Below are 14,363 nucleotides of genomic sequence, written 5' to 3' on the forward strand. Positions count from 1 at the left end.
TGACATTTTTCGGTTTTTTCAATTTTCTGGAAAATCCTATCATTAGATTTTTTTAAAAATACGATATTCTTGCTTAACTAACGTTTTTACATAGGGATTAAGCATTTAGAACGATGCATTGTTTAAAGTAAGGGCACTTTACTCTTGACATTTTACGGTTTTTTCAATTTTCTGAAAAATCCTATCATTAGATTTTTTTAAAAATACGATATTCTTGCTTAACTAACGTTTCTACATAGGGATTAAGCATTTAGAACGAAATCTAATGTCAGAAAATGGCACTTTACTCTTGACATTTTTCGGTTTTTTCAATTTTCTGGAAAATCCTATCATTAGATTTTTTTAAAAATACGATATTCTTGCTTAACTAACGTTTCTACATAGGGATTAAGCATTTAGAACGAAATCTAATGTAGGAAAATGGTACTTTACTCTTGATCGGTACGTTGGGACTTTGAAAATATTCGGGCGTTCCAATCGCTCGTCTGTTGCATCATAGCGCGTCTCGGCGCAATCGAGCGATTCGCTCGACCCATTATTTTCGATTTACGGCTAAAATAAATTTTTCTCATTTTATTCAATAACATATTCTTGCTTAGATAACTTTTTTACATAGGGATTAAGCATTTAGAACGATATAATGTTTAAAATAAGGGCACTTTACTCTTGACATTTTTCGGTTTTTTCAATTTTCTGGAAAATCCTATCATTAGATTTTTTTAAAAATACGATATTCTTGCTTAACTAACGTTTCTACATAGGGATTAAGCATTTAGAACGAAATCTAATGTCAGAAAATGGCACTTTACTCTTGACATTTTTCGGTTTTTTCATTTTTCTGGAAAATCCTATCATTAGATTTTTTTTAAAATACGATATTCTTGCTTAACTAACGTTTTTACATAGGGATTAAGCATTTAGAACGAAATCTAATGTAGGAAAATGGTACTTTACTCTTGATCGGTACGTTGGGACTTTGAAAATATTCGGGGGTTCCAATCGCTCGTCTGTTGCATCATAGCGCGTCTCGGCGCAATCGACCGATTCGCTCGATCCATTATTTTCGATTTACGGCTAAAATAAATTTTTCTAATTTTTTTCAATAACATATTCCTGCTTAAATAACTTTTTTACATAGGGATTAAGCATTTAGAACGATACATTGTTTAAAATAAGGGCACTTTACTCTTGACATTTTACGGTTTTTTCAATTTTCTGAAAAATCCTATCATTAGATTTTTTTAAAAATACGATATTCTTGCTTAACTAACGTTTCTACATAGGGATTAAGCATTTAGAACGAAATCTAATGTCAGAAAATGGCACTTTACTCTTGACATTTTTCGGTTTTTTCATTTTTCTGGAAAATCCTATCATTAGATTTTTTTAAAAATACGATATTCTTGCTTAACTAACGTTTTTACATAGGGATTAAGCATTTAGAACGAAATCTAATGTAGGAAAATGGTACTTTACTCTTGATCGGTACGTTGGGACTTTGAAAATATTCGGGCGTTCCAATCGCTCGTCTGTTGCATCATAGCGCGTCTCGGCGCAATCGACCGATTCGCTCGATCCATTATTTTCGATTTACGGCTAAAATAAATTTTTCTAATTTTTTTCAATAACATATTCCTGCTTAAATAACTTTTTTACATAGGGATTAAGCATTTAGAACGATACATTGTTTAAAATAAGGGCACTTTACTCTTGACATTTTACGGTTTTTTCAATCTTCTGAAAAATCCTATCATTAGATTTTTTTAAAAATACGATATTCTTGCTTAACTAACGTTTCTACATAGGGATTAAGCATTTAGAACGAAATCTAATGTCAGAAAATGGCACTTTACTCTTGACATTTTTCGGTTTTTTCAATTTTCTGGAAAATCCTATCATTAGATTTTTTTAAAAATACGATATTCTTGCTTAACTAACGTTTCTACATAGGGATTAAGCATTTAGAACGAAATCTAATGTAGGAAAATGGTACTTTACTCTTGATCGGTACGTTGGGACTTTGAAAATATTCGGGCGTTCCAATCGCTCGTCTGTTGCATCATAGCGCGTCTCGGCGCAATCGAGCGATTCGCTCGATCCATTATTATCGATTTACGGCTAAAATAAATTTTTCTAATTTTTTTCAATAACATATTCCTGCTTAAATAACTTTTTTACATAGGGATTAAGCATTTAGAACGATACATTGTTTAAAATAAGGGCACTTTACTCTTGACATTTTACGGTTTTTTCAATTTTCTGAAAAATCCTATCATTAGATTTTTTTAAAAATACGATATTCTTGCTTAACTAACGTTTCTACATAGGGATTAAGCATTTAGAACGAAATCTAATGTCAGAAAATGGCACTTTACTCTTGATCGGTACGTTGGGACTTTGAAAATATTCGGGCGTTCCAATCGCTCGTCTGTTGCATCATAGCGCGTCTCGGCGCAATCGACCGATTCGCTCGATCCATTATTTTCGATTTACGGCTAAAATAAATTTTTTTAATTTTTTTCAATAACATATTCCTGCTTAAATAACTTTTTTACATAGGGATTAAGCATTTAGAACGATACATTGTTTAAAATAAGGGCACTTTACTCTTGACATTTTACGGTTTTTTCAATTTTCTGAAAAATCCTATCATTAGATTTTTTTAAAAATACGATATTCTTGCTTAACTAACGTTTCTACATAGGGATTAAGCATTTAGAACGAAATCTAATGTCAGAAAATGGCACTTTACTCTTGACATTTTTCGGTTTTTTCAATTTTCTGGAAAATCCTATCATTAGATTTTTTTAAAAATACGATATTCTTGCTTAACTAACGTTTTTACATAGGGATTAAGCATTTAGAACGAAATCTAATGTAGGAAAATGGTACTTTACTCTTGATCGGTACGTTGGGACTTTGAAAATATTCGGGCGTACGCGGCGCGCTCGGCGCTTCGAACAGCTCCGGTGTCCCCATTATTTTCGATTTACGGCTAAAATAAATTTTTCTAATTTTTTTCAATAACATATTCCTGCTTAAATAACTTTTTTACATAGGGATTAAGCATTTAGAACGATACATTGTTTAAAGTAAGGGCACTTTACTCTTGACATTTTACGGTTTTTTCAATTTTCTGAAAAATCCTATCATTAGATTTTTTTAAAAATTCGATATTCTTGCTTAACTAACGTTTCTACATAGGGATTAAGCATTTAGAACGAAATCTAATGTCAGAAAATGGCACTTTACTCTTGACATTTTTCGGTTTTTTCAATTTTCTGGAAAATCGTATCATTAGATTTTTTTAAAAATACGATATTCTTGCTTAACTAACGTTTTTACATAGGGATTAAGCATTTAGAACGAAATCTAATGTAGGAAAATGGTACTTTACTCTTGATCGGTACGTTGGGACTTTGAAAATATTCGGGGGTTCCAATCGCTCGTCTGTTGCATCATAGCGCGTCTCGGCGCAATCGACCGATTCGCTCGATCCATTATTTTCGATTTACGGCTAAAATAAATTTTTCTAATTTTTTTCAATAACATATTCCTGCTTAAATAACTTTTTTACATAGGGATTAAGCATTTAGAACGATGCATTGTTTAAAGTAAGGGCACTTTACTCTTGACATTTTACGGTTTTTTCAATTTTCTGAAAAATCCTATCATTAGATTTTTTTAAAAATACGATATTCTTGCTTAACTAACGTTTCTACATAGGGATTAAGCATTTAGAACGAAATCTAATGTCAGAAAATGGCACTTTACTCTTGACATTTCTCGGTTTTTTCAATTTTCTGGAAAATCCTATCATTAGATTTTTTTAAAAATACGATATTCTTGCTTAACTAACGTTTTTACATAGGGATTAAGCATTTAGAACGAAATCTAATGTAGGAAAATGGTACTTTACTCTTGATCGGTACGTTGGGACTTTGAAAATATTCGGGCGTTCCAATCGCTCGTCTGTTGCATCATAGCGCGTCTCGGCGCAATCGACCGATTCGCTCGACCCATTATTTTCGATTTACGGCTAAAATAAATTTTTCTCATTTTATTCAATAACATATTCTTGCTTAGATAACTTTTTTACATAGGGATTAAGCATTTAGAACGATATAATGTTTAAAATAAGGGCACTTTACTCTTGACATTTTACGGTTTTTTCAATTTTCTGAAAAATCCTATCATTAGATTTTTTTAAAAATACGATAATCTTGCTTAACTAACCTTTCTACATAGGGATTAAGCATTTAGAACGAAATCTAATGTCAGAAAATGGCACTTTACTCTTGACATTTTTCGGTTTTTTCAATTTTCTGGAAAATCGTATCATTAGATTTTTTTAAAAATACGATATTCTTGCTTAACTAACGTTTTTACATAGGGATTAAGCATTTAGAACGAAATCTAATGTAGGAAAATGGTACTTTACTCTTGATCGGTACGTTGGGACTTTGAAAATATTCGGGGGTTCCAATCGCTCGTCTGTTGCATCATAGCGCGTCTCGGCGCAATCGACCGATTCGCTCGATCCATTATTTTCGATTTACGGCTAAAATAAATTTTTCTAATTTTTTTCAATAACATATTCCTGCTTAAATAACTTTTTTACATAGGGATTAAGCATTTAGAACGATGCATTGTTTAAAGTAAGGGCACTTTACTCTTGACATTTTACGGTTTTTTCAATTTTCTGAAAAATCCTATCATTAGATTTTTTTAAAAATACGATATTCTTGCTTAACTAACGTTTCTACATAGGGATTAAGCATTTAGAACGAAATCTAATGTCAGAAAATGGCACTTTACTCTTGACATTTTTCGGTTTTTTCAATTTTCTGGAAAATCCTATCATTAGATTTTTTTAAAAATACGATATTCTTGCTTAACTAACGTTTTTACATAGGGATTAAGCATTTAGAACGAAATCTAATGTAGGAAAATGGTACTTTACTCTTGATCGGTACGTTGGGACTTTGAAAATATTCGGGCGTTCCAATCGCTCGTCTGTTGCATCATAGCGCGTCTCGGCGCAATCGACCGATTCGCTCGACCCATTATTTTCGATTTACGGCTAAAATAAATTTTTCTCATTTTATTCAATAACATATTCTTGCTTAGATAACTTTTTTACATAGGGATTAAGCATTTAGAACGATATAATGTTTAAAATAAGGGCACTTTACTCTTGACATTTTACGGTTTTTTCAATTTTCTGAAAAATCCTATCATTAGATTTTTTTAAAAATACGATAATCTTGCTTAACTAACCTTTCTACATAGGGATTAAGCATTTAGAACGAAATCTAATGTCAGAAAATGGCACTTTACTCTTGACATTTTTCGGTTTTTTCAATTTTCTGGAAAATCGTATCATTAGATTTTTTTAAAAATACGATATTCTTGCTTAACTAACGTTTTTACATAGGGATTAAGCATTTAGAACGAAATCTAATGTAGGAAAATGGTACTTTACTCTTGATCGGTACGTTGGGACTTTGAAAATATTCGGGGGTTCCAATCGCTCGTCTGTTGCATCATAGCGCGTCTCGGCGCAATCGACCGATTCGCTCGATCCATTATTTTCGATTTACGGCTAAAATAAATTTTTCTAATTTTTTTCAATAACATATTCCTGCTTAAATAACTTTTTTACATAGGGATTAAGCATTTAGAACGATACATTGTTTAAAGTAAGGGCACTTTACTCTTGACATTTTACGGTTTTTTCAATTTTCTGAAAAATCCTATCATTAGATTTTTTTAAAAATACGATATTCTTGCTTAACTAACGTTTCTACATAGGGATTAAGCATTTAGAACGAAATCTAATGTCAGAAAATGGCACTTTACTCTTGACATTTTTCGGTTTTTTCAATTTTCTGGAAAATCGTATCATTAGATTTTTTTAAAAATACGATATTCTTGCTTAACTAACGTTTTTACATAGGGATTAAGCATTTAGAACGAAATCTAATGTAGGAAAATGGTACTTTACTCTTGATCGGTACGTTGGGACTTTGAAAATATTCGGGGGTTCCAATCGCTCGTCTGTTGCATCATAGCGCGTCTTTTTTTTTTTTTTTTTGTTTAACGTGGGGGAAATCTGCTGGTCAGACACCCCCGTCCCGCCCGAGGGGCGGGGCGGGGGTAGTGCGGGTTTTGACCCGCTAAAACCCCCACGGCGGCCTAGGGCGCTGGCGAGTAGCGGGGGAGCCACGGGAACTCTTTCAGAACACAACCGCGGCTCCCCCTCGCCTGGCCGGCCACCAGGATGGAATGGCGATGGCCGGCCGCGTCCCGGGGGGGAGATTTATACTCCCCCCATGAATCATCTTGCTTCGGCGGTGCGGGGGACCGCACCCCACACCGCCTCGTCACTCCCACTATGGGGAGGACAGCTTCAGTTGGGGGGGGGGGGGGGTTGGCGGGCGGCGGGCAATTAAACCAGTAATCTGGTACACCCGCCGCCCGCCTATTCTCATCTGCTCGGGGAGGGGGGCTCTAGGCGTGGGCGCACACGCCGCACCCCCCGCTCACGGCGACCCCGCTCGGCAGCCTCCTTCTGCAGCATCACCTCTTCGCAGAAGGCGATGGCTGCCGCCCATTTTCTTGGGCTCTCCAGCATGGCCCCAACTAAGCTGGAGAGAGCGAGGTCGCGACCAACTTCCCGTCTTAGGACTCGGCGCAGCACTGAAAAGGCGGGGCATACCTCCAGTGTATGCTGCGCCGAGTCCTCCTCCGCGCCACAGTGGTGGCACACCGTCGTCGCTTCCCGACCGATGCGACACAGGTACACACCGAAGCAGCCATGCCCGGTGAACACCTGCGTCGCACGGTAGGTGAGCCTGCCAAACCGCCTCTCCCGCCACGAGGTGAAGTGTGGCAGGAGAGCCCCAGGGACGCGCTCGCCGGCATGGGAACAAAGCTCCGCATGCCATCTGGCGAGCGCTAGTCCCCGGGCCTGGAGTTCGAAGCCGTCGACCGCCTCCTGCTCCGGCGGGTCCCCCCGAGCCCGGCCAGCGATGCATATGCGCCTATAGACATAGGCGCGCATCGCCGCCTGCAGCTCGAAGGGAATTTCTCCCGCCAGAGCAAGCGCCGCCACGGTAGACGCGGTGCGGTAACCCCGTATGAGGCGAAGGGCCATTTGCCTCTGAAGCCGGCGCAACAACAAAGTGATGCGCCGGCTTGCCCTCGCGGACGGCCCCCAGATCGGGGCGCCGTACAAGGCCATGGACCGCACCACGCCCAGGTATAGGCGACGCACCATGTTATCCGGTCCCCCGAGATTGGGCAACAGGCGGCCGAGCGAGGCCGCCGCCCTCTCAACTCGGGGGACGAGGCGGCCGAAATGCGCCCCGAATCTCCAGTGGCTGTCGAGGATCAGTCCGAGATACTTGATCTCGGACTTCACCTCGACGCAGGCTCCTCCAACCCAGATCCACGATCCGGCCGGTGGCCGCGACCGAGGCCGTCCAAACCAGACGGCCTCGGCCTTCTCCGGGGCCATCTTCAGCCCCAGATCGTGGATCTTCGCGACGACGGCTGCCACCGCAACCTCCGCTCGTCGGATGGTCCTCTCGAAGGTGTCCCCGACGGTGACCACTAACGTGTCGTCCGCATAGCAGACGACAGTGGCACCGTCGGGCAGGGAGGCCCTCAGGACTGCGTTATATCCCAGGTCCCACAGGAGTGGTCCTAACACGGACCCCTGTGGGACCCCGCAGTCCACTTCCCTCCGTATCGTCCCGTACCGGCCCGGGTATTCCACCCACCTGTCCCGCAGGTAGGCCCCTATCACCCGCCTCAGATAGGGAGGCACCTGGTGTTCAACCAGGGCCTCCCTAATGGCGGACCAGGGCAGGGTGTTAAATGCATTGACGATGTCGATCGACACCGCCAAACACACCCCGCCCCGTGCCACGGCATTGTCCGAGAGGGACTTTAGACGGTCGATTGCGTCGACCGTCGATCGCCCCTCCCGAAAGCCGAACTGGCAGTCCGCCAGATCGGGGCCAACGCGGGACAGGTGCCTGGCGAGGCGGGCAGCAATGATCTTTTCAAAGATCTTGCCCACCTCGTCCAGGAGGCAAATGGGCCGGTACGCGGAGGGAGAATCCGCAGGCCTCCCATCCTTCTTTAAGAGGACCATCCGACTTCTCCTCCAGAGGTCCGGGAACACCCCGGACCTCAGGAGCCCGGAGAAGAGGCTTCTGAGCCTCCCGCCCAGGACGCTCATGGCAAGCAACCAGACCCGGCCGGGGATACCGTCCGGCCCCGGGGCAGTATTCTTGCCCCGAAGCCATTTGACTACCCCGGCCATTTCCTCCGGCGCGACCTCCAGATCCGGGGACCACTCATGTCCCTCTAGCTGAGGGACGGGCCGGGACGCCTCCCCGCTGACGGGGAATAGCGCGTCCACGACCCGTCCGAGCATCCCCGGATCCAGGCTTTCCGTCAGAGGGGGCGCCCAGGGACGTAAACGTCCCATCGCCATTTTGTATGGGCGCCCCCACGGATCTCGGTTCAGAGACCCGAGAAAGTCGCGCCAGGCCTGGCTCTTCGCCTGCCTGATGGCCAGCTGCAGGGCGACCACCTTCTCCCTGTATCGCCCATACAGCTGGATGGCCAGCTCCACGTCGGAACGTCGTCGTCGACGGGCGCGGGCGTACTGGCGTCGCGCGCGGACGCACTCTGTGCGTAAATCCGCTATCGCGCGCGACCACCAGTACACCGCCTTCCTCGGGAAGACCCTGGCCCGGGGCATGGCGACGTCGCAAATCGACGTCATTGCGCCCCGGAACCAATGGGCCTCCCTTGTCCCGTCGACTGGCCCGGCCGGTGTTGCCGGCCAGGCCACGACGTGGGCTGCCGCCATCAGAGCGTCCTGGTCGAGGCGCTTCAGCGCCCACCGTGGCTGAGGCGATCCCTCATCAGCGGGGCGACGTCGGGGCGTCGATGGGGCGGCGGAGAGGCCGAGAACAATGTATCTGTGGTCGGACAGCGTCTCGACCTCCTCCGCCACCCTCCACCCCGTAATACGGCGCACGGCCGGGGGCGTTGCCCATGACAGGTCAACGATGGACCCCCCGTTATACCGCACGCACGTATGGACCGAGCCCGTGTTTAGAAGACAGAGTCCGAGTCCCGCCGCCCAATCAAGCACCTCCCGGCCCCTCGGGTCCGTCCTGGGGGAACCCCAAGCTGAAGACTTGGCGTTGAAGTCCCCCAGGACCAGCACCGGACGCGGCTGGCAGCGAGAGACGCATCTCCCCACCACGTCCAGATACTGTTCATACTCCACGAGGGACCACCTCGGAGGTGCGTAGATCGCCACAACCACGGTGCCGCCCCAGTCAACGGCCAGGTATCCCCGGCCGCGCTCGATAACGGAGCACGCCGGGGACCCCGGCCGGCCTGCCCATATTATAACGACGGAGCCGTCCAAGTCCCCCATCCAATGTGGATGGTCGGGGACCCGGTACGGCTCCGCCGCTACGGCCAACCCGGCACCCCGCTCGGCCAGGAATTGCACAAAAAGGTCTTGTGCCCTGACCGAGCGGTTCAGGTTGGCCTGAATAATAGGGCCAGTAGACCCCATTACTCCGGCGCCTCAATCTCCATCGCCGCCGCGGGAGCGGTGGCGTCTGGGGTTTTATCAGCCCCAACCGCCCCCGCGGGCGTGACGGTGGCATCCTTGGGTGCCGGATCTTTTGTATTAGTAGCTGCCACGGCGGCTGCCGCCTTGGCCGTCGTGGTTCTCCTCCCCCTGCTCCCTCTGCCGCGTCTCGCGCTAGCAGGGCACGCCCGGCTGCCGAGGCGGTGGCCGGCCGGCTTGCCAGCACCCGCGCAAAGCGGGCACTTTGGCTGTTCAGTGCAGCCAGCCACCCTGTGGTCCTGACTGCCGCACCCAAAACAGCAGCCGGACCGATCCTCGGCCGCAGTGCACCGCTGCCTCGTGTGGCCTAAGCCAAAGCAGCGGTAGCACTGCAAGGGGCGGGCGCTGAGGGCCTCCACCGTCGCCTGGGTCCAGCCCACTGTCAATTTGCCAGCGACCGCAACTTTGCGCGCGGCCGCAGCAGGGCACTGGACCCAGAGGGTGCCCAAACCAGAGGGGGAAGACCGGATTTCGCCGGTCTTCACATCCCCCCGGTCGCACCCTCCCACACGGGCGACAGCTGCGGCGACCTCCACCGGCGTGGTCGAGTCGACCAGGCCGCGCACCCTAAGGTCGGCCTTTTTGATTGGGCGCGCGACCTTCACGCCGGTCCCTGCCAGCGCGTCAGCCATCTTAGAGGCCAGGGCAGTGGCCTTGGCTGCTCCATCAGCTCCGGGGACCTCTAAAATTATTGCCCCCGTCACCGCTCTCCTGGGCTTCAGCGAGGCGATGCCAAGTTCTGCCAGGTCTATTTTGGACCTGGCAGTGGCCATCGCCTCGGCGTAACTCATCGCCCCGCCGGCCGGTACCGTTAGAGTAACGGCAGCCGTGCGGGGCGGACGTGGCGGCAGGGGAGCCCTTTTGGGAGCAGCCGGTGCCACCCGCTTCGCCGCCCTCTCGGTCAAAGCAGCCTTGGCAGCTGCCGCAGGTTTATCTGCGGCAGCCGCCCTTTTGGCCTTCCGGCCAACTACCTTTGACCACACCTCAGTTGGAGGTGTGGTGGAGGGCGGCGCAACAGTGGGGGCGGGCTGCATTTGTGTCGCCTTAGCGACCACAGTCTCTCCCCCACTGCCACCCTTTTTCTTTCCCCCCCTCCTGTCCATCGGCAGGGGTGGGGCGGGCGGCACGGGTGCCGCCGATCGCGGGCCTCGCACCCGCGGGACCAGCTCCCTTCTGAACGATGCCAATTTGGCGTCGATAAGGGAGCCGATCTGTGCCAGCAAGTCGGCTGGCACAGCCGCGGGTGGGGGCGAGGACCCTCCTCGCCCAGGGGACTGGGGCCCCCGAGCGCCGATAACCGGCAGCAACCCCTTGCCCCCATCAGGGGGCAGCGGCGGAGCCATCCCGGCAACAGCCGGCCCCGCTTCCACCGCTTGACGGAGTCGGGCGACCTCCGCCCGCAACTCCGCCAATTGCTCTCGCAATTGAGCGTTCTCGGCCTCCAACAGCCGGGTGGCGCTGGGAGCCGACCGAACTGCCAGCTCCGCAACGCCCACCCGGCTGCTCAGGGCCGCCGTCCGGAGGGACCGCACCGCACTGGCCTTCAGCCCCGTCGCGGCATTGGATATCCTGGCCACATCGCCCAGGCACTCCATTACCGCGGCCGCAACGTCCCGCGTCGGGCGGCCCCGGAAATCCGCAGCGACCTCGAACTCGTCCGGAAGCGGGTCGCTCGAACTCGCGGGCCTCGGTCCCGGGGCAACCGGGTCGAAAATGCCCGCTATGATGCTTATCATAGCGCGTCTCGGCGCAATCGACCGATTCGCTCGATCCATTATTTTCGATTTACGGCTAAAATAAATTTTTCTAATTTTTTTCAATAACATATTCCTGCTTAAATAACTTTTTTACATAGGGATTAAGCATTTAGAACGATGCATTGTTTAAAGTAAGGGCACTTTACTCTTGACATTTTACGGTTTTTTCAATTTTCTGAAAAATCCTATCATTAGATTTTTTTAAAAATACGATATTCTTGCTTAACTAACGTTTCTACATAGGGATTAAGCATTTAGAACGAAATCTAATGTCAGAAAATGGCACTTTACTCTTGACATTTTTCGGTTTTTTCAATTTTCTGGAAAATCCTATCATTAGATTTTTTTAAAAATACGATATTCTTGCTTAACTAACGTTTTTACATAGGGATTAAGCATTTAGAACGAAATCTAATGTAGGAAAATGGTACTTTACTCTTGATCGGTACGTTGGGACTTTGAAAATATTCGGGCGTTCCAATCGCTCGTCTGTTGCATCATAGCGCGTCTCGGCGCAATCGACCGATTCGCTCGACCCATTATTTTCGATTTACGGCTAAAATAAATTTTTCTCATTTTATTCAATAACATATTCTTGCTTAGATAACTTTTTTACATAGGGATTAAGCATTTAGAACGATATAATGTTTAAAATAAGGGCACTTTACTCTTGACATTTTACGGTTTTTTCAATTTTCTGAAAAATCCTATCATTAGATTTTTTTAAAAATACGATAATCTTGCTTAACTAACCTTTCTACATAGGGATTAAGCATTTAGAACGAAATCTAATGTCAGAAAATGGCACTTTACTCTTGACATTTTTCGGTTTTTTCAATTTTCTGGAAAATCGTATCATTAGATTTTTTTAAAAATACGATATTCTTGCTTAACTAACGTTTTTACATAGGGATTAAGCATTTAGAACGAAATCTAATGTAGGAAAATGGTACTTTACTCTTGATCGGTACGTTGGGACTTTGAAAATATTCGGGGGTTCCAATCGCTCGTCTGTTGCATCATAGCGCGTCTCGGCGCAATCGACCGATTCGCTCGATCCATTATTTTCGATTTACGGCTAAAATAAATTTTTCTAATTTTTTTCAATAACATATTCCTGCTTAAATAACTTTTTTACATAGGGATTAAGCATTTAGAACGATACATTGTTTAAAGTAAGGGCACTTTACTCTTGACATTTTACGGTTTTTTCAATTTTCTGAAAAATCCTATCATTAGATTTTTTTAAAAATACGATATTCTTGCTTAACTAACGTTTCTACATAGGGATTAAGCATTTAGAACGAAATCTAATGTCAGAAAATGGCACTTTACTCTTGACATTTTTCGGTTTTTTCAATTTTCTGGAAAATCGTATCATTAGATTTTTTTAAAAATACGATATTCTTGCTTAACTAACGTTTTTACATAGGGATTAAGCATTTAGAACGAAATCTAATGTAGGAAAATGGTACTTTACTCTTGATCGGTACGTTGGGACTTTGAAAATATTCGGGGGTTCCAATCGCTCGTCTGTTGCATCATAGCGCGTCTCGGCGCAATCGACCGATTCGCTCGATCCATTATTTTCGATTTACGGCTAAAATAAATTTTTCTAATTTTTTTCAATAACATATTCCTGCTTAAATAACTTTTTTACATAGGGATTAAGCATTTAGAACGATGCATTGTTTAAAGTAAGGGCACTTTACTCTTGACATTTTACGGTTTTTTCAATTTTCTGAAAAATCCTATCATTAGATTTTTTTAAAAATACGATATTCTTGCTTAACTAACGTTTCTACATAGGGATTAAGCATTTAGAACGAAATCTAATGTCAGAAAATGGCACTTTACTCTTGACATTTTTCGGTTTTTTCAATTTTCTGGAAAATCCTATCATTAGATTTTTTTAAAAATACGATATTCTTGCTTAACTAACGTTTTTACATAGGGATTAAGCATTTAGAACGAAATCTAATGTAGGAAAATGGTACTTTACTCTTGATCGGTACGTTGGGACTTTGAAAATATTCGGGCGTTCCAATCGCTCGTCTGTTGCATCATAGCGCGTCTCGGCGCAATCGACCGATTCGCTCGACCCATTATTTTCGATTTACGGCTAAAATAAATTTTTCTCATTTTATTCAATAACATATTCTTGCTTAGATAACTTTTTTACATAGGGATTAAGCATTTAGAACGATATAATGTTTAAAATAAGGGCACTTTACTCTTGACATTTTACGGTTTTTTCAATTTTCTGAAAAATCCTATCATTAGATTTTTTTAAAAATACGATAATCTTGCTTAACTAACCTTTCTACATAGGGATTAAGCATTTAGAACGAAATCTAATGTCAGAAAATGGCACTTTACTCTTGACATTTTTCGGTTTTTTCAATTTTCTGGAAAATCCTATCATTAGATTTTTTTTAAAATACGATATTCTTGCTTAACTAACGTTTTTACATAGGGATTAAGCATTTAGAACGAAATCTAATGTAGGAAAATGGTACTTTACTCTTGATCGGTACGTTGGGACTTTGAAAATATTCGGGCGTACGCGGCGCGCTCGGCGCTTCGAACAGCTCCGGTGTCCCCATTATTTTCGATTTACGGCTAAAATAAATTTTTCTAATTTTTTTCAATAACATATTCCTGCTAAAATAACTTTTTTACATAGGGATTAAGCATTTAGAACGATACATTGTTTAAAATAAGGGCACTTTACTCTTGACATTTTACGGTTTTTTCAATTTTCTGAAAAATCCTATCATTAGATTTTTTTAAAAATACGATATTCTTGCTTAACTAACGTTTCTACATAGGGATTAAGCATTTAGAACGAAATCTAATGTCAGAAAATGGCACTTTACTCTTGACATTTTTCGGTTTTTTCAATTTTCTGGAAAATCGTATCATTAGATTTTTTT

The sequence above is a fragment of the Megalopta genalis genome, unplaced genomic scaffold, assembly GCF_051020955.1.
Source record: "Megalopta genalis isolate 19385.01 unplaced genomic scaffold, iyMegGena1_principal scaffold0155, whole genome shotgun sequence".
Lineage (NCBI taxonomy): Eukaryota > Metazoa > Arthropoda > Insecta > Hymenoptera > Halictidae > Megalopta > Megalopta genalis.